Below are 23,821 nucleotides of genomic sequence, written 5' to 3'. Positions count from 1 at the left end.
GAAACAAAAAGGACTACAACAGGATACTATGAATAACTGTACATCATCAAATTGGATAACTTAGATGAAACAGACAAATTCCTAGAAACACAAGAACTACCTACACTGACTCAATAAGAAATAGAAAATCTCAACAAGCCAATAACTAGTAGAAGTTGAATCAGTAATCAAAAATCACCCAACAAAGAATAGACCAGGATCACATGGCTTCACAGATTTTTACCAAACATTCTGAGAAGAATTAACACATATCCAGCTCAAAGTCTTCTAAAAAAATTGAAGAATAGGGACACTACTGAACTCATTCTATGAGGCCAACCTCAACCTCACACCAAAGCCAGATAAAGATAAGACAAGAAAAGGAAATTACAGACCAATGTCCCTTGTGAATATAGATGCAAAAATCCTCACCAGATACTAGCAAACCAAATCCAACATCACATCAAAAGAATCATACATCATGATCAAGTGGGATTCACCCTGGTGTGCAAGGGTGGTTTGACATATGAAAATCAATTAATGTAATACACCAAATTAACAGAAAAAAAAGGTAAAAAAAAAAAAAAAAAAAAAAAAAACACATGATCATCTCATCTGATGCAGAAAAAGCATTTGACAAAATCTGGTTCCCTTCTTACTAAAAGCACTTAGAATATTATGAATGGAAGGAAAATTCCTCAACATGATAAAGGGAATCTATGAAAATCCCACAGCTAACATCATACTCAATGTTGAAATATTGACGCCTTTCCTTCTAAGATAAAGAACAGGACAAATATGTCCACTGTCACCACTGTAACTCAACATCATGCTGGAAATACTAGATAGAACAAGGAGGAAAGACAAAGAAATAAAAGACATCCAAATTGGAAAAGAAAAAGTAAAACTTACCTATTTACAGAAGACATCCTACTTACAGAAAATCCTGATAAATCCATGAGGAATTACTGGAACTAATAAATGAATCCAGCAAAGTGGTGGAGTACAAGATTAACATGCAAATTAATCAGTAGTGTTTCTATATACTAGTAATGAACAATCTGAAGAAGAAATTGATAAAAAAAATTCCACTTACAATAGCAACTAAAAGAATAAAATATCTATGAGTAAATCTAACTAAAGATGGAAAGAGCTTGTATGCAGAAAACTACAAGACATTGCTGAAAGAAATAAAAGAAGACCTAACTAAAAGGGAAGACATTCCGTGTTCATGGATTGGAAGACTAAATATTGTTAAATTGCCAATTCTACACAAAACAATTTATAGATTCAGTGCAATTCCCAATCAAAATTCCAACAACCTTCTTTGCATAAATGGAAAAACCAATCATCAAATTTACATGAAAGGGTAAGGGACTCTGAATATTCAAAGCCATCTTTAAAAATGAGAACAATATTGGAAGACTCACACTTCCTGCTCTTAAGATTTATTACAAAGCCACAGTAGTCAAAACAGCATATTACTGGCACAAGGGCAGATATATAGACAAATGGAATCAAATTGAGAGTTGAGAAACCAACCCTCCCACTTACTGTAAAGTGATTTTTGACAAGGGTTCCAAGTCCACTTAGTGGAGAAAGAATAGTCTCTTCAACAAATGGTGTTGGAAAAACTGGATGCCCATGTACAAAAGAATGAAGGTGGACCCCTCCCTCACACCATATACAAAAATCAACTCAAGATGAAACATAGAAGAAAACATAGCAAAGCAACTTCAGGACCTTGTTTTAGGCAATGAGACTTTACATGTAAAGCACAAGCAACAAAAGAAAAATAGATAAAAGGGACCTCATCAAAATTTAAAAATTTTGTATATCAAGAGATCTTATAATGAAAGTAAAAAGACAACCTACTCAATGTGACAAAATATTTGGAAACCTCATATCCAATAAGGGTTTAATATCAAGAATGTATAAACAAATCCTACAACTCAACAATAAAAGCACAAATAACTCAGTTTAAAAATGGGCAAAAGAATTGAATAGGCATTTCTCCAAAGAAGATGTACAAATGGCCAAAAAACACATGAAAAGAAGCTCAAAATCACTAGATATTAGGGAAACACAAATCAAAACTTCAATCCATAGAAAGCTGCTATTAAAACAAACAAACAAACAAAACAAAGAATTACAAGTGTTGGAGAGGATGTTAGAAATAAGAACACTCATTCACTTTTGGTGGCAATGTAAAATGGTGCAGCCACTGTGTAAGACAAGTTGTCAGTTCCTCAGAAAGTTATGCATAGAGTTACCATATGACCTATCAATCCCATATCTAGGTAAATATCCCAAAGGGACTCAAAGAGATATTTCCATATCAGTGTTCATAGCAGCATTATTCACAACTGCCAAAAGATGGAAAGAACTCAAGTGTCCATGAGCTGATGAATGGATAAATAAAATCTGGTATATACTACAATGGAATAATTTTCAGCCATAAAAAGGAATGAAGTCCTGATGCATGTGACAACGTGGATGAACCCTGAAGACATCATGTGAACTGAATAAGCCAGACACAAAAGGACAAATATTGTATTACCTCACTGATATGAAATAATTGGAATAAGCAAACTCATAAATTATGACTATCTAGAATATAGGTTACCAGGGGATGGAGTGGGAGTAGGAAATGAGGAGTTAATGCTTAAATTGTACAAAATTCCTATTTGGATTGATCATAAAGTTTTGGTCATGGATGGTGGTAATGGTAGCACAGCATTGTGAATCTATTTAACAGCACTGAAATATATATTTGAATGTGGTTAAAAGAGCAAATTTTAGGTTGCATGTATGTTTCTAGATAAAAATTTAAAAAAAAAAAAACATAGGACTGCACAACACAGTGACCCCTATTGTAAATGATGGAGCATAGTCAATAGCACAATTATAAAAATGCTCTTTCATGAATTGTAACAAATGTACCACACTGATGTAAGGTGTTAATAATAGGGTGGCATATGGGAACTGTGTATTTTATGCATGATTTTTCTGTAAATCTACAAACTTGTCTAAGAATAAATAAATAAATAAATAAATAAATAAATAGATGTTATGACTAATACTGCTACTTAATAGCAAATAATTGAAATAAAACATTTTAGTACCTGCTATATGTTTTTCTTTCAATGCAAACATAAATTATAATATGCCATTTTTACGTTGAGAGTTACATGATCAAAGTTGATTGTTGAATGAACTGTGCAATTGTATGGAGAATGAGCTATAAGTACACAAAGACAAAAGTGGGAGACTAGTTAGAAGACTACTGTAGTAATCAATATGAGAGGTGGTGGTGGCTTGGGGAAGACTGGTGGCAAAGGAGGGGAATATGAGGTAATTAATTTGAGAGTTTGGAGATAAAAACAAACAGAACTAGAAGATGGATTAGATATGAGGAAGATGGAGGAATCTAAGATAACTACTGGTTTTCTACCATGGGTAACTAAGGGGATGGCAACATCAGTAGATGAAATGAGAAAGAAGCAAAGGTTAGGGGCATGGGAATGGAAGTAAAATGTTGAGAGTTGAGTGCAGTCTTCCATGAACCCAGGCACCCCTGCAGATCCTTGCCTAGTATGCCAAACTGTAAGACCTAATCAACCTCTGACACTGAGCCATTTCTATAGTCATATAAGTAATGAAGTAAGTGAAGGCATGACTATCATGTAAATACCATGGAACTACTTTCTCCCTGGAATAAGGGACTGACTTGTTAACTGCTTGCTACAAAATGTGCTGAGCCCTTAGTCCTAGATTCCTCAGGATACAATGCAATACACTGCATGCATAGCCACTGACTGGGCCCATTATAGTACCATATGAAATTTAGGGCAGGGGAACAAGTGCTACCATACTAATGCTCATTCTGCTTGCTGTGCTGTGATCCAAGCATCAGAAGACTTTTTCTGGAAAGAGCAAGATAATAAATATTTTAGGCCTTGTGAGCCATCTTTAGCAACTACTCAAATCTGTCGTAGCATGAAAGAAATCAGTCATTATATAAACAGATGTGTGTCTCTATTCCAATAAAATGTTAAGGACATTAAAAGTTAACTATCATATAATTTTCAAGTGTCATGAAATATTCCTATTTGATAACCATTTAAAAATGTGAAAATGATTCTTAGTATACAAAAACAGGTGGTGGGCTGGATTTGGCCACTGGCTATATCTTTTCTAATGCTTTCTCTGAAAAACTGAGTCAAGTTTTCTAATTTTGGTGGAAATACTAAACTTCCCCACCTGAGGAATTCCTGATATTCTCTCAAGCATTAGAGACTCCCAAATTAATAAGCCAAGCCCTTGATCTTGAGGCTTGCCCTTATGAAACTTATTTCTGCAATTGTGAAGCTAGGCCTGCTTGTAATTATGCCTAAGAGTCACACCCAGAGAGTCTCTTTTGTTGCTCAGATGTGGCCACTCTCTCTAAGTCAACTCTGCATGTAAATTCACTATCCTCCCCACAAAGTGGGACATGACTCCCAGAGGTGTAAGTCTCCCTGGCAACGTGAGACATGACTCTCAGGGATGAGCCTGGACCTGGCATCGAGGGATTGAGAATGCCTTCTTGACAAGAAGGGGGAAAAGAAATGGAATAAAATAATGTTTCAGTGGCTAAAAGATTTCAAATAGAGTTGAGGGGTCATTCTGGAGGTTACTCTTATATAAACTTTAGCCAGAAATTGCAAATTACCATAGTATGCCAAGCCCCAACCAACAATATTCCTGAATACCCTAGGGAGTGCCCTGGGTTCTATCTAAATCTCTATAAAAGTTTGTCTTAGTAAGTTTTATTTTTTTCAGAAACTTAAGGCTTCCAGATTGATCCCATAGCAGATAAGCCCTGAAACACAGAGGTACCCGTGTCTCCAGGAGTATCAACCAGTTTCATTTCTCCACCCCATAATGTCAACACCCCTTTCCAGCACAAATAAGTTAAAATGGTCATTTCCCAGGTATCCCTGAAGATTAAGAGAATGATCAAATGAGCGGGAGGAGGTGTAACTGAGAAATTAGGATTTATCAAATGGCTGTTACTATTGACTCATTATATAGATATTTCTTTGTAGTGTCCAGTGTTTTAGAATAGACAGAAGGAAATACCTGAAGTTGTTGAACTATAATCCAGTAGCCCTAATTGTTAATAATGTTTGTATAACTATATAGCAAAAACAAAAAAAAAACAAGTCAGTTGCCAGTGTTTGTATGGATCTACTTCTGGATGCTTTGCTCTGTTTCCACTGATCTATATATATATATATATCGATCTCTTACACTCCTACACTGTCTTAGTTAACCTCCCTCTATTGTAAGACTTAAAATTGAGTAGAATGCAATACCAATGGGCAATAAAGGGTGGTGGGTAAGGGAAATGGAATGTTTGGGTTTTCTTGTTTCTTTTTATTTCTTTTTCTGGAGTAATGCAAATGTTCTGGGGATGATCTTCATGATGAATACACAACTGTATGATGATACTGTGAACCACTGATTGTATGCTTTGGATGGATTGTATGGTGTCTGAATATATCCCAATAAAATTACATTTAAAAAGTTTTCTAATTTTGGTACCTATGGTGCTGTGCCAAGCCAACCTGCTAGGTTTCTTCATCTATTTTGGAATTTTGTTATTATTTTCTATTCTCTATGAGGTTGGGATTCTTTCCTAACAACTGTATTTACTTTTGATATGTTTACTTTAAGCTACCTGTGGTACTATAAGACATTCAAGTGGAGACGTACATGCCTAGCCCTTAGGAAACAAATCAAAGGTAAGGAAATATATTTGAAAGAAATTAATCTATAGGTGGTAGTTAAAACAAAAAGAATGCCTAAATTTGCTCATGAAAAGTATGCATAAGAAAAGAAGAAAGCCAAGTATATGAGATCCTGGGAAATACCAATATTTAGAGCAGTAATTCTCAACTAAGGGTGGCTTTTCTCCCCAGGGGATATTTGGAAATGTCTGGAGACATTTTTGGTTGTCACAACTTGGGAAGCGCTACTGGCATCTAGGAGGTAGAGGAGCTGCTGAACATCATACAGTGCACAGTACAACCTCCACAATAAAAAATTATCCAGCCCAAAATATCAATAGCGCCTAAGTTGAGAAACCCAAATTTACAGGGAAGGGAGAGAAAAATGAAACTGAAAAAAAAAAAAAAAACCCAGGGAACACACTTAGTGTCCAGATGTTGGTTTCTCATACCATTCCCCAATAAAAAGAACCAGGTATACTTAAAGAAATGACTAATTCTAGGACTGTGGCAGAAAATTTACAAGAGCCTGGAGCATCTTGTAGTGACAGACAGGAAGGGTTCAAAAAACAAAACAAAACAAAACACTAGAGAGTGACTGCCTAATGAGTATAGGGTTTCCTTTTGTAATAATGGAAACAGATAGTGGTATGGTTGCACAGCATTGTGAATGTATTAAAAGCTGCTGGTTAAAATGGTAAATTTTATGTTACAAGTATTTTACCAAAAATTTAAAAAGCATACACATCAATTGGGGGTATGTCAAAGGGACCAGGAGCCAATAGAAAGAACTTCAATGGCCAAAGCTAGAACAATTTGAGCAATAAAATAAAGTATTGGATTATAACCCAAAGAATAAAATAAATATCAACAAGCCCACAGTAATATAAGTAAATGGTTAAAAAAATAAATGAATGAGGGAGAAGACACAAGTCTTCTGTGCATAAGATTTCCAAACAATTTATGTAGATACTCTACCCTCAAGGAGGTGGAACATTACTCCCCATTCCATAAGTGCAGTGCATTATGACATCCATCCAAAGAGCACAGTATGGAAAGGAGGGAAAACTGCTACCTCAACCAAATGATCAAGGTCAACATCAACAGTGATTAGTCATGCTGATGGTAAGTACTCTTTGATGTGATGTGGTATGATGAGAATTGAACTTTCTCTCCATGGTCTTCCCCTTCAGAACCCCAAACCCCAGCCTAATCATGAGAAAAAGCATCAGAAGTATCCCAAATAAGGGATGTTTTACAAAATACCCGACAAGTACTCCTGAAAACCATCAGGGTCATCAAAAGCAAGAAAAATCTGACAAACTGTCACAGCCAAGAGGAGCCTAAGGAGACATGACAACTAAAGGTAATATGGTAACCTGGATGGGATCCTGGAACAGAAAAAGAACATTAGGGAAAAACTAAGGAAAGCTGAATAAAATAGGGACTTTAGTTAGTATATTATTAATATTGGTCCATTAATTATAACAAATGTATCATAGTGCTGTAAGATGTAAATAATAGGGAAAACCTGGGGAAGGAGGCATAATATGGGAACTCTGTACTTTCGCCTCAAGACTACTGTAAATCTGAGACTATTTTTAAAGTAAAAATTTTTATTTAAAAAATTAAGGTCTAGGAATGGCCAGAGAGTTAGGAGTAAAAAGAAAGATATAGGGAGATAGGTTAGAAAGAGAGGTTGTTGTTTTTTTTCTTTTTAGATCAGAGAAAACCATACTTATCCTTACCTCCGTGTGAGTTCTCCTATCTGGAGAAACCATCCTTTTCATCTCTGACTATATACTTTCTACCCTATCCTACTCCAGCCCTAGCTCTTCTGTTAACCCTTTCACAATTACTTCTATCCACACAAAATTTTCCCTACCTTTTCCAGTTTGCTAATGCTGCCGTTTTGCAAAACACCAGAAATGGATCAGCTTTTATAAAGGGGGTTTATTTGGTTACAACGTTACAGTCTTAAGGCCATAAAGTGTCCATGGTAAGTCATCAACAATCAGATACCAATGGCGTCTGGAAAACCTCTGTTAGCTGGGAAGGCACGTGGCTGGCATCTGCTCCAGAGTTCTGGTTTCAAAATGGCTTTCTCCCAGGATACAAATGTCACTCTTAGTTGCTCTTGGGGCATTTGTCCTCTCTTAGCTTCTTCGGAGCAAATGTCTGCTTTCAAAGACCATTTCCAAAATGTTTCTCTGTAAGCTTCAGCTCCTCTCTCAGCTGCTGCACATTCTTCAAAGTGTCCCTCTTGGCTGTAGCAAGCTCGCTCCTTCTGTCTGAGCTTATATAGGGCTCCAGTGAACCAATCAAGGTGCAGGCTGAATGGGCAGGGCCATGCCTCCATGGAAACTATCCAATCAGAGTATCACCCACAGTTGGGTGGGTCGCATCTCCATGGAAACACTCAAAGAACTACAATCTGATCGACACTAATACATCTGTCCCCACAAGATTGCATCAAAGGTAATGGCATTTTGGGGGACATAAGACATTCAAACTGGCACACTACCCTAATTATGATTACCCTTTCTGTCTCTATCAAATAGTTAGCCCCTTGATATTCTCATGGTATAACCCCTTTGAAGGTAGGGTCTCCAGGGACTTCCTGCTTTTGTATCTCCTGCAGTGCCTATTACTATGCTCTGTATATTATGCTACCAGATTGTCTACCTACTTAATTAGATGAGTTAAAATACTCTGGCTTACTCTAGGAAGCTTGAGCTGACTAACTTCACTGGATTTGGCTTATGCTTGCACCTGAAGCCGTAACATAAATGCATTTTGTCTACATTGTGCTTTGTAAAAATCTTCCTCTGTCACTCCTAATGATGCCTGGTATAAAATAAACATTTACTAAATGTTTGTTGAGTGAATGAATAACTGCATGCTGTCATCCTCTCTGAACAAAAATTTGCTTGAGGGAAGAGATTTTGTTTTTTGTGATGTCTGTCCAGAACTCAGTACAGAGATCTGTACACAGTAGATTTAAAAACTGTAATTGATGGACAAATGAATAAAACATTAATAATAAAGCATGGTCCAACCTTTGTGTTTGTGCACTGATGTAGATGTTTTCTCAGCTAACACCTAAAGTGGATACTTCTAAAAATATCATGAAAAATTTCAAACATTCATAGACATATAGAAAATAGGGTGATGTATCCCTGTGTTCCCATCACCCAGCTTCAATAATCATCAGTATTCTGTCAATGTTATTTCATCTATCTCCCATTCCCAATATTTTTCCATTTGTGTGGTGGGGAGGGCATTTCAAAGGAAATTCCAGACATAACGTCATTTCACCTGTGACTATTTCAGTAAATTTATTTAGTAGAGAAGGACTGTTCAAAAACAAAGCACAATACTATTATCATACCTAAGAAGATAAACTATAGGTGCTTAATATCATCTAATCCATGTTTGAATTTCCTCAGTTGTCTCAAAAATTTGTTTTTAAAGCTACTTTGAGTCCAAACAAAATCTGATTTTATAACCTCAGCAGTTTAACAGAAAAAAAAAATGATGCTTTGTACCTCTTATTGAAAAGGGAACAGGAAGTCCATTGCATCAAACTAATGCATCACCCAGCCTAACACTTGATAATATGTTGTCTTGCATTGTTCTCTAGCTGTACCATGTGTGTATGTCTTAGTTCCATAGCCATTTAGGAAATTATCTGAAGACAGGAACCTCGATTCCTACTTCTCTGGATTCCCTGTAGTACCTGCCATAGGCTGGGAAAACGGTGTTTCAATTTCTTAACCATCTAGCTGTAGCACAGCACAGTCTGGCTGATTAGATCAATTTAGATAAAAATAAAGTCCAAATGACCAAAATTAATATTAGCACTACTCTTTGTTCAAAACTTCTATATCAATACATACAATAGATTTCACTGTGATCACCATCGCAGCAGTTCTTCCAAATACATATCAAGTGTAATCATTGCACCATGATTCTCTGTGAATTCACAGTCACATCCTTGTCAGATAAAATACAAGACACCAAGTTATATTTTAATTTCAAATAATCAGCAAATAATATTTTATCAACAATAATATTTTGGCTAAAAATTATGGGTTGATTATCTGAAAATAAATTTCAACTAAGTGTTCTGTTTTTTTTTCTAAGTCTGACAAACCTGTGTCATAGACAATACATAAACAAATAAGAAATGCTGTGTTCTGACAAAACTTTATTTACAAAAATCAGCAGTGAGCCCAATTTAGCCCATAGGCAGTACTTTGCCTACCCTTGATCTAGGGGAAAGAACTTAAGCTGTGAGTCCAGACTGATTTGTGATCTAAACTCTATGAAGTAAGGTAAGTTACATAACTCTGTATGCCTCAGTTTACACACCTGTCAAATGAAAGTAAAACACCTCTTTGACTCATATGTAAGCATCAAACATACAACAAACATATATATGTATGTGTATATATGTACATGTGTGTGCATAGTATGTATACGAAAATAGATATAAATGAAAGTCATTTGAAAAGTTAGCACAAGCATAAACTTAAGTTTTAGTCAGCAACATCAGAGTTGTACCTAGAATATTTTTAAATAGAATAAAGTCCTTTTCTGAACTTTTCATCACACTTTTAAGTGGACCTTAAAGTAAATGATATTCAAATCTATGCAAAGTGCTACTATTTACAATAGAGCATGCTACTATTACTGAGAGAAATGGTTTGGCAAAGGTTGTGTCTACACATGACTTCAGTATCCACATGTAAACAATTTCATCACTAATAAGAACATTCAAAGAGGATAAAATGAAACAGCACTTAAAGCATCCTACAATTCCACTTTCTCTTAAGCAGGCATACTTTTTGTTAATTTTTTTTATTACTGTTAATGTTATTATTTGGGCAAAATTGCTAAAGTTTTTCATCTGCTAGGCAGATCCAGAAGCAGAAGCCCTGATCTTAGAGGGCCTTTTCTCTCTGGTTGAACAGTGAGATGACAGGTCCTCAGTCAGGCTTTCCTTTTATTCAAACCTCTTTTCCCTTTACAAAATGAAAAATTTCTTCTGAATGGGCCGTTTGGACTGGCAAAAGACCCAACATCTTAGTGTCTGAGCCCTTACAGAAATCTTTTGCTTTCTATTCTTTCAGTTGGTTAGTTTCAATTAAACTTGCTCTGCCATGCGAAATGATTGCCCCTAGAGAGCAGTTCCAGAAAATAGGTCATCCTCCATATCAAGCTACCTTCATCCCCAGAACTGCTTCGGATGCCTCCTGGAAGACATGTCCTTCTTCTAGCTAACTGATAGGAGCACTTCCCTTTGAGCTGTATTGTTAATTAGTTGGAAGACGTACTACTATTAGCAAGACTGGCCTTGTATGAAGGTGGGGGAGGCAGCTGCCTCTGTTTTTCCAGTGACAACGAGAAGCCACCCTTGGCCAAAAATATCTTTCCAGCCTGTTCTCTGAGGCTTGAAATCATTTAACGAAGATTTTGTATTCTCTTTCAGAGCTAGAGATAAAGACAATAAATCAGTTACTCTTGGGAGAGAAAACTGGGCTCCCATAGCATTTGGCTCATATCTCAGTAAAAGGACTTAACTATGTTGCATTATAATTTATCTGTTTGCTTGTTGTCTACCCCTACTAGGCTGTGAATTCCTCAAAGGCATTGACCATGCCTCATCTTTGACTCCCCAGTGTTTATTCCAGTAACTGGCAGAGAGCAAACCCTCAGTTAACAAAATAGCAAAGGACTGAATTAATGAATGTGAAGATTTATATTTGCCATGAGGTCTAAGGGACTGAGAAGAAATCTTTCTTAAGAACAAGGATGTAGGAGAAAACAAAAATACTTCCATACTCCAAAAGAGGTGTAGGGGAAGAATAATGATAGCAGTAACTATAGAATGCCTACTGTTAAAAAGATTGTCACCTTTTCCCACTTTGGGGTTATTTCATCCATTTACTTTTTAAGGCATTATATTTCCACTTTGGATTTAAGATAAAAGCTAAACCATTCCCTAAATGTTTCATTTCTAAAGAAGCCAGAAATTCCTAGCTGAGTTCACCCGCAAGCATTGGGATTTTTCCTGCTCCTTTAGAAACTTGGCTCTCCCTGCAGGAAGTGATTTGTGAGCAGTCTGAGGGAAGACTAATGTTAAAGTCAAACCCTGTCTAAAATTAAACCTGCCTAAAGCCCAGGTGTGTATTGGAGAAATTAAAAAACCCAGCCTGGCTTGTTTATTCTTGTATTCCAATGGTCTTTTGATGAAAGGTGCATGTTATGCAAATGATCCGATTTTAATAATTGGGTAAAGTCATAATATTTTGACACAAACCAAAAAAGCAAACCATAAACTCTTCAGCTCTTAAAAATTACCAAGTAATTCATTCATTTGGCAAGTATTTATAGAGCATATGATAGCCTCTGTACCAAGTGCTGGGCATAGAACAGTGAATAAGACCAACGAGTTTGTGGCCTGCCACAGACCATCTCACCCCATTTCTGACTCCCAATTTGTTTGTAAGCTGGGCTCTTCCTTAGTCTGGGTAAGAATGTCCAGGATGAGATGGTAGATGGAATAAGTGACAGGAACGTCTGTGGCACACACTGCTCATTAATAAAAAGCAATGGTTTAAACCGAATTCTTTTTCTGAAACTGCTGCCACAAATGAGCTGTGTCAGTAGGAATCAGCACTTGTCAGGAAGATCATAGTTCCTTAAAGACTCTTTGCTCTAGGCTGTGTGTTTCAGGCATAGACTCTATTCCTGGCTCTAACTTACTGTGAGAATGTTTCAGTTTCCTAAAGCTGCCAAAATGCAATATACCAGAAATGGATCGGCTTTTTCAATGGGGATTTATTAGGTTACAAATTTACAGTTCCAAGCCCATGAAAATGTCCAAATTAAGGTATCAAGAGGTAGATGCCTACTCCAAGGAAAGGCTGACGGCATCCAGGGTTCCTCTGTCACATGGGAAGGCACAGGGCTGGCTCTGCTAAACCTTCTCTCCCAGGGTTAGCTTCTGGTTTCAGTGACTTTCTCCAAAATGTCTCTGGGCTTCTGTCAGCTCCTGTGGGACCTTACTTGCATCTCCCAGGTGCAACCTCTGGATTACATATCTTAGCTTCTGTCCAAAATTCTCTCTCAATTTCTCTCTGCATCTCTAGTAAAGAAATTAAGACCTGCCTTGAATGGGCAGGGTCACATCTCCATGAAATAATCTAATGAAAAGGACCTACCCACAATTGGTTGGGTCAAATCTCCATGGAAACAACCTAATCAAAATATCCCACCCCCAAATTTTTGGCCCCACAAGAGTGGATTAAAAGGACATAGTCTTTTATGGGGTACAAAACAGATTGAAACAAGCACAGAGATGTAAGTCAGATCAGTTAAACACTATGTGTCCATTTTTTTCAAAGGCAAAATGGGAATAATCCCTGCTATTGCTATACCACATGATGTTTGATAATAATAGTGAAGTTTTGGGCACACTTACTAGGTGCCAAGCATGTGCTAAGTCCTTTGAAGTCTCATTTAATGCCTTCAACCCTATGAGATGAGTGCTGCTATTTTCAACCAGTTTATAGGTGGAAAATCAGCTCATAGAGGCTAAGTAACTTGCTCAGCATCACATAGTTAAGAAGTGAGAGATGGAATTCAAGCTCAGGTCTTTCTGATTCTAGAGCCTGACCTAGATGTGCAAGTATCAGTAAAATTAGGCTATTTATCCCAATGTACTGGAGTTAGATATTAACACCATAGTGTAAACTCTTTTACTATACCCTGAGCTCTGGAACCTGAGGTAAATAAATTTGTTTCTTATGCTTTATTTGTTATTTTAGACCTATCTCCCATCCTTCATCATACTCTAACCAACTATCATTGAAAAAGATCTAATCACCAAGTTTACACTGGCATTACTGCTTGATAAATGTTTTAGTGTGTTATCCTTTCCAGGGCCATTGCATTATAACAGGAGACCTGAACCTCAAGAATTTTGAAGGACACATTTTTAGACTTGGGAATCTCCTTGAACAATCACTGTATTACAATCATAAGCAATAACTTACTCAGCCTTTCATAGCACCAACACCACCAAGCTTCACTATAATTATTTGTATAAGTTGGGACAAATATTAGAGATTACAACCTGGGAGCACATTTAGAGGTCTATTATTCAAGAGACATTCTAATCTGCTCATATGAAAAATATTTCTTGAGCGCCTATCATGTGCAAGGCATTTTTACAAAGCAGCATCTCATATTTAACACTCATAGCCCCTTCCACCTCAGGTGAAATAGATATTATACCCAATTTTGCAGGTGCATTAACTGAGAGTTAGAAAGAGTAGAACATTTTCCCAAAGTAGCATAGCTAACAAATATACAGATCAAAAATCATAAACACTCTGGCAGATGCCATTGGCTTCCTAATCAACAGTCATTCCTCATTCTTTCTTTTGTAATGGATCCCCCAAATTGTCCTGGTAGCAATGTGACAGACTTAGGGTTGAATCATAAATTATTAAAGCCAACAATGACAGTTCTATACCCTTCTGCCAGTGATGAAAACTTCTGGGACTTCTAGGAAAGGCATGAGAGGAGAAGGCTCTTTTGGTGCCACTGTTGCCCACTTGCATCCTATTGTGGGCACTGTAGTGTAAGGATGTGATACTTGGAGATATAATGGCCATTTTCAAGCCATGAGAAGTGATATCACTGATTCAAGAGGATGGCAGAGTGGAAGGACCAAAGTAACTTGTTTCCTTAATTCCATTGTTGAGATTCCAGATCAACTCTGAGGCCACCTACTTCTGGACTGCTTCGGTTAGTTTGGTATTCTGTTATTTGCAACCAGAAACATTTTTATCAACTACTATAAAAATAATATGTAATAAGGGTCAAATGAACGGTGTACAAATTAAGTGCTAATTGAGAGCAGGGAGAGGTCCTGTTTGTTGAGTTAATCAAGGAGGTTGGCTGTGGCAAGATGAGTTAAAGCTGGGCCTTGAAGGATGATGGGCATATCTAAAGATAGAGAAGAAGAGGAAAGAAGTTTCAAGTCAAGTCTATACCTGTCTTATTTGTTATTATAGCTCCAATACCTTGCACAGTTCCTAGCACACAGCAGGTGCTCAAAATGTGTTTATGGAATGGCTAATAAATGAGCAAAGACACAGAGGCAAGAAAACATGGAGGATTTTAGACAGATAAAGGACAAGTAAAAAAGTATTTGGGATGGGGAATGGTGGGCAGTGATATTAAAAAACAGAAAATAGCAAGTGTTGGAGAGGATGCAGATAAATAGGAAGACAATCATTCATTGCTGGTGGCAATGTAAAATGGTACAGCCACTGTGGAAGATGGTTTGGCTGTTTCTCAGAAAGCTCAATATGGAAATACCATATGACTCGGCAATCCCATATACCCAAAAGATTTGAAAACAGGGCCTCAAACAGATATTTTCACACCAATGTTCATAGTAGCATTATTTATATATATATAATGGAATATTATTCAGCAGTTAAAAGGAATGAAGTCCTGATACATGCGACAGCATGGGTGAACCTTGAAGACATTATGTTGAGTGAAATAAGCCAGACACAAAAGGGCAAATACTGTATGATCTCAATGATTAGAAACAATTAGAATAAGAAAACTCATGGAGTCAGAATCTAGAATATAGGTTACCCAGGGGCAAGGTAGGGATAGGGAATGGGAAGTTGAGGCTTAAAATTTACAGAGATCTTATTTGGAATCATGGAAATGTTTTGGTAATGGAGGGTGATGATGGTAGCACAACATTGTGAATTCAATTAACAGCACTTGAAATAAATATCCGAATATGATTAAAACAGGAAATGTCAGATTGTATACATGGTAGAAGAATAAAATTTTTAAAAAATCCATGGAACTCCACTATACAAACAGTGAACCCTAAGTTAAATCATGGACTTTAATAGTAGAAGTAGAAAAATGTGCTATCATCAATTGTAACAAATGTTCCACACAAATGCAAGCTGTTTGTGGGGTGGTGTATTGGAATCCTGTATTTTATGAATGATGGTTCCATAAACCAGTATTCTCTAATAAAGAAAGAAAGGTTAAAAAAAAATCTGGGTAGTGAAAACTAAACTGTATTTTTAAAAAATGATCAGAAGATTCAGCAAAGTTTGAGAACCACTGATCCAAGTATAGTTTTCATCAAATGTATTTCTATAGCTCTTATTTTCTATTTACTACTGTGATGATTTTTATAAATGCTCAAAGAAATAAAGGAGTTGAGGCTCTCTCAGCATGTCCTCTGTTAAATATGGTATTTAAAAATACTGAATTTATTACATCTGCCTGGAAATAGTTTCTTCTCTCTGTGCTATGGGTGAGGACAGCATTTCTCAAACTGTAGTCCACACAACACTAATGTCCTACAAAATGTTAATAAATGTTTCTGATTAGCAGCCAAAAAACATTCTGTTGTCAAATTATTTTGTGAAATTGCAGATTAATCAAAGGTAAACAAGTTTCCTTCTTGCAGTGATTCTCGGTGCTAATAAGAGGCTAATATTCAAAGCAAATTCCCAAAGGAAAATACAGTGTATGGTATTTCCTAAATTAATTTTGAACATGAAAACTTTTTCTCTTGGAATGTCTATTACTAACGTCTCATGTACCAAAGAACACAGTTTGGGAGGCGCTATTAAAATGAGTCCTGGATTTTGACAAGGAAAAGAAAAATTTCTAGGCCAAGCACTAGTGCATTCCCATCACCCTAGACAATTTCTGTTTTGCTACCAGACATCTTGCCCTTAAGGAAGCTCACAATCCCTTAGTGGAATCAGAATTTATACACATTTAGCTGTTTGTTAGAATAAAACAAGTACATATTCAAGGCACAAATTTAAAAGATAAGTACATTCTTTTTTAATAATGACATAATGAGAAAAGGTTTGCATTTAGGACACTTGAACAATACTGACCTCACTTAAAGACTCTGATTTTGCATTGGCTTGTAGAAAACACAAGGACAGATGGATCTCATTATCCAAGAATTCATTATCCAAGTTTTCAAAATTAAGAGGATTTGTGGAGAAGAAAAATTCATCGTAACATACCATATTCACTAATGAACTGACCACCTATAAAACTAGTCTGCACTCAAACATATCTCCCTGCCTAACATGAGTCTATGTTGATCAGTCTCTGGCTGATTTTCTGATATTGTCTGTCAATACAATGCAAATCACTTTCAAAGTGAAATAGCAAATCTTGCAAAACACTCAGATTGCATAATAATGATAAAGTGATGCTGGATCTACTGCACTTACATGCAACACCACTGATAACTGAGGATCCACTAGAATTAAACCAGGTGTCAAATGAAGAAAAGAAAATTAACAAGGATGATACTAAAGTGGACACACGAAAAAAGTGATTTAAATATTATCAAAGGATTAAGAGAAGTCCTTGGGAAAATTAATGAAGTCCCTGAATATTTCAGCATTTTAAACATTCTGGAAATAACACAAAATTATAAGTTTTGCCTCAGTTTTGGGACATTTTGGCAAAAATAAACTGCATTTTCATAGTTTTTTGTTTCTATTTTATGAAAATTGGAATGCATTATCACTAGCAGTGTTAGTGTTTGGCTGGTATAACCATCATTACCATTCAAACAGAACACTCCTTTATTCTGCTTGGAATATTAGCCAAATATATTGTATCTCCTCAGCTATTTTGGGAAAGGATGGCTGCATTTAGGGGCTTCTTTATTTCAGTTTGCAAATATTATAGACCTTTGCAAGTGCCAAATATCTGAGCCCTAAATAAATGAAGTAATGCCCCACTTAATTTATCTTCCCTTCCAGATGCAGTACCTGGCATAGTATTGAGCATTAGTTGGTGCTCAAAAAGGAATGATTAAAATAATTTGCTATTAAAAGAATTATACACCATTACCAAGTGGGTTTTATCCAGGTATACAAGGGTGGTTCAACTCAAGAAAATCAATTAAATATACCACATTAACAAATCAAGAGGGAAAAACCAAATGATCATCTTGATTAATGCAGAAAAGGCATTTGGCAAAATTCAGTATCCTTTCATGTAAAAACACTTCAAAAGTAGTAATCGAAGGAAATTTCTCAAAATGATATGGAATGTATGTGAAAAATCCACAGCTTACATTATCCTCAATGGTGAAAAACTGAAAGCTTTCCCTCTAAGATCAGGAACAAAGCAAGGATGCCCACTGTCACCACTGCTATTCAACATTGTACTAGAAATTCCAGCTAGAGAAATTAGGCAATAAAAAGAACTTTTATTTCTTTTTATTGCCTATTTGGACAGGAAGAAGTAAAACTGTCATTATTTGTTGATGATTTTATCCTATACTTAGAAAATCCTTTAAAAAAATGGCAAAAAAGCTACTTGGGCTAATAAACAAGTTCAGCAAAGTGGCAGGATACAAGATCAACATGCAAAAATCAATGGTGAAGAAGATTTTCTGGAGGGTGTTCTTATGCACTATATAGATATCCCTTTTTAGATTTTAGTGTATTGGAGTAGCTAGAAGGAAATAACTGAAACTGCTGAACTGCAACCCAGTAGTCTTGGTTCTTGAAGATGATTGTATAACTATGTAGCTTACATGGTGTGACTGTGTGATTGTGAAAACCTTGTGGCTCACACTCCCTTTATCCAGTGTATGGATGGATGAGTAGAAAAATGGGGACAAAAAACCGAATGAAAAATAGAGTGGGATGGGGGATGGAATGATTTGGATGTTCTTTTTTACTCATTCTTTATTCTTATTTTTATTCTTTTTGGTGTAAGGAAATGTTCAAAAATTGATTGCAGTGATGAATGCACAATTATATGATGGTACTGTGAACAGTTGATTGTACATCATGAATGATTGTATGGTATGTAACTATGTCTCAATAAAACTGAATTTAAAAAAAATCTATGGTGTTTCTTTACACTAGTAACGAGCTATCTGAGGAGGTAATCAAGAAAAAAAAATTCCATGTACAACAGCAACTAAATCAAATATCTAGGAATAAACTTAATCAAAGATGTAAAGGATGGTACACAGAAAACTACAAAACATTGCTAAATCATAGACTTGAATAAATGGAAAGTCATTCTGTGTTCATGGATTAGAAGACTAAATATTGTTAAGATGCCAGTTCTACTCAAATTGATCTATAGAGTCAATGCAATTCCAATCAAAATTCCAATGGACTACTTTGCAGAAATGGAAAAGCTAATTATCAATTTTATTTGGAAGGGTAAGGGGCCTCTAATAGCTAAAAACATCTTGAAAAAGAAGAATGAAGTAGGATATCACACTTCCTAACTTTTATTATAAAGCCTTAGTGGTCAAAGCAGCAACAGCATGGTACTGGCATAAAGATAGGCATATTTATCAATGGAATTGAATTGAGGGTTCCAAAACAGACAGTCAGATCTATAGTCAACTGATTTTTAACAAGGCTCCCAAGCCCACTCAACTGGGACAGAATAGTCTCTTCAATAAATGGTGTTGGGAGAACTGGATATCCATAACCAAAAGAATGAACGAGGAACCCTCTCTCACATCCTATACAAACATTAACTCAAAATGGATCAAAGACCTAAATATAAGAACCAGTGCCATAAAATGCCTAGAAGAAAAAATAGGGAAACATCTCCAAGATCTAGTGATAGGCAGTAGTTTCTAGATTCTACACACAAAGCACAAACAACAAAAGAAAAAATAGATAAATGGGAGCACCTCAAAACTGAATACAAAAGAGCTTCAAAGGACTTTGCCAAAAGTGTGAAAAGGCAAACAATTCAATGGGAGAAAATATTTGGAAACCACATATCTGATATACAGAATATATAAAGAAATCCTACAACTCAACAATAAAAAGACAACCCAAATTTTAAAATAGGCAAAAGACTTTAATAGACATTTTTCCAAAAAGGAAACACAAATTGCTAAAAAGCACATGAAAAGATACTCAGCTTCACTATTTTGGAAATGCAAATCAAAACCACAATGAGATATCGTCTCACACCTACTAGAATGGCCGTTATTAATTAGGAAACGACAAATGTTGGCGAGGATGTGGTGAAATTGGAACACTTATTCACTGCTGGTGGGAATGTAAAATGGTACAGCCACTGTGGAAGACGGTTTGGCTGTCCCTCAGGAAGCTAAGTATAGAGTTGCCGTATGACCCAGCAATCCCAGTACTCGGGATAGACCCAGAAGATCTGAAAGCAGGGAAGCAAATAGACATTTGCAAACTGATGTTCTTAGTGACATTATTGACGATTGTGAAAAGATGGAAACAACCCAAGTGCCCATCTACAGATGAATGGATAAACCAAACGTGGTATATGCATACAATGGAATGTTACTCAGCAGTAAGAAGGAATGAAGTCCTGAAACAATGTCAACATGGATGAAGCTTGAGGACATTATGCTAAGTGAAATAAGTCAAACACAAAAAGAAAAAAAATATTTTATGATCTCACTGATATGAACTAATTATAATATGTAAACTCATAGATAAAATATAGAATATAGGTTATCAAGATATAGAATGAGGCTAAAGAATGGGGAGCGGCTGCCTAACATGTGCAGAATATTTAGCTAGGTTGAACTCAAACATTTGGAAATGTACAGAGGGGGCAGTAGCACATTATTGTGAGAATTATTAACAGCGCTGAATGGTGTGTGAATGTGGTTGAAAGGGGTAGTTTAGAGTCATGAATGTCACCCAAAGGAAAGTTGGAGGTTAAAATGTGAGACTATATAGCACAGTGAATCTTGTGGTGGACAATGTCCATGATTAACTATACAAATATAAAAAATTTCTTTCATGAACTAAAGCAAATGTACAACACTATTGCAAGGAGTTGATAATAGAGGGGTATATGGGGAAAATGTACCTATTGTAAACTATGGACTATAGTTAACAGTAATATTTTAATACAATTTCACCAACAGTAATAAATGTACTACACCAATACTATGGTTCAATAATGGGGGAGGGGGAATAAGGGGTATGGGAGCATTTCAGCTTTCTTGTTTATATTTATTTCTTTCCTAGAGTAATGAAAATGTTGTAAAATTGATCATGGGATTTTATGCACAACTATGTGATGATACTGTGAGCCTGTGATTGTATACTTTGGATGGTTTGTATGGTGTGTGAATATATCTCAATAAAACTGCATTAAAAAATAATTTGATCCCCTTCTCTGAAGATTCACTACCAAAAAAGTTTAGCCACTTTGATTTCCCAAACTTGAAAAACAAGTCCCAAAGCAATGACAGCTAGGTACTCATTTGACAAAAGAAGGGATTTGTGCTAGGCTTTCTCCCACGATGCAGTCATTAAGAGTACTTTGTGGATATTACAACCAATAAGGATGGAACCAGTGATTCCTGGACGATGTGACAGCTTGAGCGCATAGTTTCCTCAGATGGATTCATCTAGGACCAAAACACCTAATTTTTTAATTAAGGTTAACATTGTGTAGATGTGATCAGAATTGGAAAGAGACAAAGGGATATCACTTCCTTTCTTATCTTTTTTTAAGAGCAGTCATATTTGTATAAATACATAGTATTCAGAGGCACTATTTATGAAAGTAAATTATTTCTCTTCTAAGAAGTACAACAAATGTGTTAAAGCGTTTAAAAAATGAAGTGTGTTTGAATTTATTTTACTCTTCTTGATAAAATGCCTGAAGGGATTTTTTCAATCAGCAAACTTAGCAGGGAGACACATGATTAGCATATTTGTTTAAAATTTTCTTCCTTTTAGAGGGCATTTTACCCATGATAGAGAAGACTATGAAAGGCAATTACTTCAGTGTCTAAATTCTGGGACCACTGCTGCAAGTAAGAGTATAACTTCCTCCATGGATAAGCTATTTTTTAATGGAGAAGTTTAATATTTTATTGCTATTAAAGGGTTTCTTATTTTGCTGCAAGGCTGTTGCTTCATTGTATGAAAATAGCACCAGCAAACAGTAGTATATTGCAAAATTAAGATAGTACTGTCCTCACCATCTCTGTACAACTAACAAAGACTTATATCCACTCCCAGTTATTCCCAATGCAAATATCATTAAGCATTTTAACCCCAATCCAGAGATCGATGTAAGCAAATTACAATATTATGTAAGGCTTAAGATAACAATCTTACTTCTGAATTCCATAACTTTTACAAGCAGTTTTTACCTCAGCTAATTTCATGAGTTCTGAATATAATAACTAGATCCTAGTCTAAATCACTGGGTGATGTGAAAAAGATGCAAATTGTTTTTATCTGCTATCATTAGAAAGTTAAGGGGTATTTTTTGTCAATAGCATAGTTGGAAAAGTTGTTTCCATTTTCCTATTGGTATTGCTAAAAGTTGCTATTATAAATTTCTATAATTTATACTATTATAAATATATATTTATATTTAAACAATTGCTGAATTAAGTTGTTTCAGACTGGTTTATTTAGGGTCTCATTTTCACTCTTCAATAGATTTTATGTATTTTTCATATGCTTCTTCACTCATTAGTTCATCAAGTTCTTAAGGATTACTCAGTGTCATCTTGATCAGCCAACCATCTTCCTACCAAAATTTGTTGAAAAGTCCTGGATTTTCTGCAAAAGCTTCGTTAATTTCTGTTACTTCTCCTGATAGAGGAGAATAAAGTTCACTAGCAGCTTTCACACTTTCCAACGCACCAAACTCCTCTTGTTTGTTCAATTTTGTCCCAACCTCGGGAAAACTACAGTAAATGACATCTCCCAAAGCTTCCTGTGCAAAATTGCTGATTCCCGCTCTTCCAGTACCATTTTCTGTTATCCATTCATGTTGGTGAATTTCCCACCAAGAGCAGAGCCGGGCGGTGCACAGCGTGCAAATAGCGCCTGCACACAGTCCCCAGGGCCGCAGCTGGCAGGATGCAGTGGGCGCCGAGGTCGCGCGCAGGCTGCAGAGGACGATCCGCATGCTCCATGCCATGCACAGCGCCGTGTTCCCAGGGGTGCGGAGGGTCTCAGTGTCGCGACTTGGACACCAGGCCAGCGGGGATGGGGCGAGGACCGCCTGGATAAGCTTTTAAAGGCAAGATCAAGGCAACTACAAAGGCCTGAACATTCAAGTTATCTTTCTTCTTGCATTCAGCAGAGTTGTTTATACCTTCTCAACTGTTCTGACCAAGAATTCAGTGGGATTCCTTCTAACAAACATAGCACCTACGCAGGAGCAAAATTAAACCGACAAAATAACTGATATATTTTTCTCCATCACTGGGAAAAGGAAATTATGGGGGAAAGGAATTTTATGAAAAAAGGAAATAAGTATCAAAATTGCTTCTGCCTTCAATAAACAGTTGATGTTTCTCTTCATTAAATTATGGAATCTTGAAAGATGTCAATGTCTGTGCAGAAATTTACATTAAATGTTAGCAGATCTCACATTTTCTGTTTTCAAGATAAAAGAAACCTAAGTTACACCTTTCCTACTCATTCTTATGTATTCTGTATACCCTTCCACCCATCTATATGTCCATTCCTATAACCAGTATCATTTATTGAGCAGCTTATTATTTACCTTCCATTTTAAATTGGGTTTTTGAGATGTGTTAAACACAAATCAGTGTTCTGAAAATTCCAGGATCTCTATGATATTCGAAGCTTTATGACATCCAGAAAGTTCTTAAAGGTATTTCTTTCACTGGAGTTTCTTAATGCCTGCTATTTTAGTTCATGTTTCACTTAACCAGAGGGCATCCATATTAAGTGCTAATTTCACAAAAATAGAAAAACAACATTTAATTCATGCCTCTTTTTGGTTTTGCTGTAGAAATAAAATGTCGAGAGGAATACGTGCTCAGTGCACCACATGTTGAAGAAAAGGAATATTCATCAAGCTCATTTCCTGCAGTGCAAACCATTCCACATCATACAGTCCAGCCACAACATCTAGATAATTGGCCCCAGCCTGGTGGGAGGCCCCTACAGGATTTCTGGATAGCTCTTGATCGTTAGGCATACAAGCTCTCCTTAGTG

At 36.2% G+C, this 23,821-nt stretch overlaps 1 pseudogene; it reads right to left on the bottom strand.

Moving 5' to 3' along the window:
• Window positions 1–22,271: 22,271 nt before the first annotated feature.
• On the bottom strand, window positions 22,272–22,760 carry LOC119522347 (annotated as a pseudogene).
• Between the last annotated feature and the right edge of the window lie 1,061 nt (window positions 22,761–23,821).

This window comes from Choloepus didactylus, chromosome X (genome assembly GCF_015220235.1).
Source record: "Choloepus didactylus isolate mChoDid1 chromosome X, mChoDid1.pri, whole genome shotgun sequence".
Classification (NCBI taxonomy): domain Eukaryota; kingdom Metazoa; phylum Chordata; class Mammalia; order Pilosa; family Megalonychidae; genus Choloepus; species Choloepus didactylus.
Note: the sequence above shows the minus strand (reverse complement) of the source record. Positions and strands in the feature narration are given on the sequence as shown.